Source organism: Solanum dulcamara, chromosome 8 (assembly GCF_947179165.1).
Source record: "Solanum dulcamara chromosome 8, daSolDulc1.2, whole genome shotgun sequence".
Lineage (NCBI taxonomy): Eukaryota > Viridiplantae > Streptophyta > Magnoliopsida > Solanales > Solanaceae > Solanum > Solanum dulcamara.
Window position 1 is genome coordinate 19,044,028 of NC_077244.1, and position 4,826 is coordinate 19,048,853.

The 4,826-nt window shown below is 36.3% G+C and overlaps 1 non-coding gene across 1 annotated transcript; it reads right to left on the bottom strand.

Moving 5' to 3' along the window:
• Positions 1–4,511: 4,511 nt before the first annotated feature.
• Positions 4,512–4,618, bottom strand: LOC129901951 (small nucleolar RNA R71). Its single transcript, XR_008770025.1, has one exon. It is a non-coding gene; the product is annotated as a small nucleolar RNA R71 (small nucleolar RNA).
• Positions 4,619–4,826: the final 208 nt, after the last annotated feature.

Sequence of the window (4,826 nt, forward strand, 5' to 3'; positions counted from 1 at the left end):
TTATGGACTATCTTATTGCTCTTTTGAAATACCTCAAGACGGATGTAAGAGCTTCCACTTGTGTTGGTGAAGATCAGCAGCTATTATGGCCGGCAACGTGTTGTTAGGTTCTAAGAATGCATATTTCAAGTGAGATGGCAGCGCTTTGAGTTCCAAAGTTTGAGGTTCTTTGATGGATGCTTTTATGGGTGGAGTTGCTCTATTCTTCAAGTCTAATATGATTCACTTTGGTGGTGATTGAAAGTACCAAGGCCATTTAGTACACAAACTATCTCATCATACTCTCCAATCTAATCTTTATCAAAGTTCATGATGACAGCAGCTAGAGCTTCAACACCCAACCTCTCTTCAATAAGTATTTTTGGTTGCAAATCATCGACAACATTAATCACGGAAATAACTCATAGATCATTGTGATGCTTCATTTCTCAGCATTCATCAAAGATCACCTTTTCATTGTTTAGTCGAAACTTTAGTTGGCCAGTTTTTATGTCTACCAAAGTATGTCTAGTTGCCAAGAGTGCTCTACCCAGAATGATAGGAACATTAAAGTCTACCTCGTAGTCAAGAATGACTAAGCCAATAGGAAATATGAATGAACCGACCTTCACTATAACATCATAAATAATTCCCACAGGCCTTTTCTCAGTATGATCTACCATCAAGAGCAGCATTGACATCGATTTGGGGGCTCCTAAGCCCAATTGTCAAAACACTGCTAGCGGCATCAAGTTAATGCTAGCACCTAAGTCACATAATATTTTGTAAATTTCAATACCCCAATGGTACATGGAATATGAATGCACCATGGTCCTCTTTCTTTTGCATGAGAGAGCGAGTGGCAATTATGCTACAATGATGTAAGTTATTGGTTGGTTCAAAGCTTATCGTTCTCTTCTTTGTGACAAAATCCTTTATAAAATTGGTATATCTTGGCATTTTTTCTAGTGCCTCTATCAAAAGAACATTCACTAAAAGTTGTTTCAAAATGGAAATAAACAATTCCCATCTTTGGCCTTCTTCTTCAATCTTTGTGGAAAATGAGAAGGAGGTCTTGGCATTGGAATTGGAGTTGGAGAAGCATCTTTTGTATTGCGTTTATTCTCACCATGCTTTGTATCTCCTTTTTTAGGCTGCTTGGTGCTTAGATCTTCACCTACTGCTTCTTCCTTAATTTTGCTTTCTGTTTCATCCTCACTAATAGCCACATCATGTGCATCATCCTCAAGTTCTGGCATAGGTGGATCTACTGTTTGAATGCCACTTCGAGTGGTCACAGCCATGCAATTCCCGTCATTCTTTAGATTTTGAATTGTATTACTTGGGAGAGTTCCTTTCTGGCGTATTCAAAGATGATGAAATTTGCCCCAAATGTTTCTCAATAAGCTTGATGGATGTAGAATGTCTCTCCTTCTCCAATCACCTTCTCTATCTTGCCCACGGTTGCAAATATTGTATCCATTCCGATTGTAATTATTCTCGTGGTTATAGTTTCTTTCACAGTTGTAGTTATTGTCGCGGTTGTAATGGCCCTCTCGATTGAAGTTGTTATAGTTCCGACCTTGATTTTCATGACCTTGGCGCCAAGAATCCTGATTGGATACTTGGGAGTTAGTTCGAAAACCCCCGACTTGACCATTCACAAAGTAAGCATCTTCCTCATATCCACAATCTTCATAACTTGGTTCCTTAACTTAATGGTCAATTGCATTGATTTTCTCTTGTCCCATACTTTTGAATGCTAGCTTGATTTCAATTTTTAATTATGCGAGCTCTTGTAGTACCTCTTCGTTTTGTTGTTGGGAATTTGATTTGTGCGAATAGAAAAAAAGCTTTTTGAAGTTTCTGTGTCCCTAGTGCTCCAAGCTCGGTTGGTCTTTGTAACACATCAAGTCTCTTTGCGGCCTCTTGGAAGGTGTTGGCCAAAAATATTCTGTTGGTGATGGTGTCTGCGACAGCCGTTCCATTATCATCAAGTGAGCGGTAGAACAGCTCAAAAAGTGACTCGTCTGTTATTCAATAATTTGTCACGCTTCATAGATACTTCACAAATCTCTCCCAAGCTCCACAAATTGACTCTCTGAGCAACTGTTGGAAATTGTTGATTATGTTTGTTAGTTTTAAGTTCTTAGATAATGGGAAATACTTCTCTATGAATGCTTTGTGTAATTCATCCCAAGTTGTGATAGAGTTTTATGGAAGTTCACACAGCCAAACTAAAGCTTTACCAGTAAGTTATAATGAAAAAACACACAGTCCAATGACATCCATATTTAAGCCTGGATCGCCAATACTGGTTTGGAAAACGTATGCCACATTCTAGAGATGAATGTGTGGATCTTCAGATGGCAATACAACAAACAATCCTCTACTATGAAATATTTGAATCAGCCCGCTTATGATGCTAAACTTAGTTTCAAGCTGCAATGGAGGTAACACAATAGCACCAGTAGTTCTAATAGTGTTAGGGTTGACTTGTAGTTTTGATGGTGTTAGGGTTGACCCCATAATTGTTCCATATGCCAAATTTATGGCGTTGTCTAGGTAGAGGACGTTGTCTTGCTATGTGTGGATTGTTAAGGACATTATGTGGTTGATGTTGTTGAGGATGTTGTGGTGCATTATCGTGTTGCTCTCCAAGAAGTTTCAAGCCATCACCAAGTTCATGTCCCTCATTGTTATTGTTGTTGTTATTCATCCTATGTAATGCTCTTTTTATTTCGGGATTGAATGGAATCAAGGGAATGCCTTGATTTCTCATATTAGGCATGCACTAGGAATCAAAACCTGTTTCAACACAAAACAAATTAACGTAAAATAAGGAAATAATGACTACAAATCAAGTAATAACAATTTATCATAATCTAAACGAAAAATTCCCCGGCAACGGCGTCAAAATTTGATACGCTCAAATTACACCTCCTTAAAGAAATATAAATTGATTGTTGATCAAATATAAAACCTAACGAAGGTTAGGTTCGATCCCACGAGGAATATGGTTTAGATTTTAGATTAATTATTTATTATTTGCTTTAGTAATCAATTTATTTCCATAAAGAAATGGGGGATTTTATAACACTAATTATCAAATCAAATAAAAGTCAAATATACGGCTTAATGTGGTTTAAATCAATATGAAGTGAAATTAGGGTTTTATGTGTTTCCCACGAATCCTTAACTAAGTAGGCTTTTTTATTAGCAACCATTTCCTAGTTTGTTACATGTAGAATTGGTAAGTTAATTTTACCTAAGTCCTTGATCCAATAAATAAGTGAATTTTACTACGCAACTTGATCCGTCTATGAGTGTATGTTTTACTAACCCTTGCCAATGATTCCAGATTTAGCTATCCCTTGATCTATTCAAGTTAATTAGATGAGGATAATTAGCCCCAAATATCGTTGTTTAATCCCTTTTTCCATCTGTTACCGCCTTGATCTGGCAAATAAGGATAAGGTGAGTTCTAACATTGACCATCGTTAAAAAGGAATCAAAATAAAGGGAAAAACAATACATACAAACACACTATTCAAGAATTACTTTTTATTAAGTTCTATATTGTTAATTCTTCATGGTTCCCACAACCTTAGTTGTGGAATTAGTTGCTCATAAGTACGTGATCACAATCAATAATATTTATGTTAAAATAAATCATGAAATTACAAAGTACTTTGAGAATCCAAAATCTTCAACAAAATCCAAACGTAAAATATAGATAAAAAATCGGAGTTCAAGAATAAAATCCCAAAAGTAGTTCAAGCTCTATTCTCAAACTCAAAAATGTGCATAAAGTAAACTAAATCAAAAAGGTGTATTTATGAAAAAATATCCTAAGTAAATATGAACTTGGAGAACATAGGAAACTTTAAATCGGTGCGTGTCTACGGCTCATTTCAACGGATCATACCAACTATGATGAGTCGTAGACCCAGCTCGTAATTCTTCACATTGTACTGAGGAACTCTTATTCTTCATGACCACTTTCTATGGCTCGTAACTATGAGGACAACTCATCAACTGGAGTTGTAGACTTCATCATCAGTAACCTCAAGCTACTAGTGTTTCTAAGACTCATAGGAATATGAACGAGCCATAGAACTGAGTCGTCTTCTTCACTTTGCCCTCAACCTTTCACTTCTTCTTGACGACTCGTAAGGCTGAAAATAAGTCATTTACTTCACTCATAATCTTCAGTTCAACTTTTATTTTTGACGATTAATACTTACGACCGGTATAAAGAAACAAAAGTCGTAGGATAAGCTCGTAAACCCCAAAAATTCCTTCCTTCACTGTTGTGATTCCTCAACCAATTTTCCGACTTAGTTTCCTGCAAAATAAGAACAACTACCATCAAATATCTAACAAATACTAAAAAGACATACTCATTCTTCAGTTTAAAGAATTAAAAGTATTGTAAATCCATGGTACATCAACCACCTAATTCTATAACTACATGGAACGTGTTGGATCGCAAATTTTTGAGTAGGTCCTTTCTTTCGGGGAAGACAACAAAGCTAAGAGCTGAGAATATAAGCTTTAAACAGAATTCAGGTGAAAATTTATACTAAGCTTGGGACAGGTTCAAATCTTTAATAATTAGTTGTCCTCATTATCACCAAGCTAACGAGATGTTGGTTCATACCTTCATTGAAGGGTTGGACCTCAACACCAAAATTCTTCTTGATTCAGTTGCAGGTGGACAGGCTTTGGAGAAGACATATGATGAGCTCTACATATTTTTAAACCGTATATCACAAGGAAATACAGAATGGAATGGAGGAAACTCTAGGCCTATTGTCCAAAAACAAGTAGGTATGCTTGAAGTA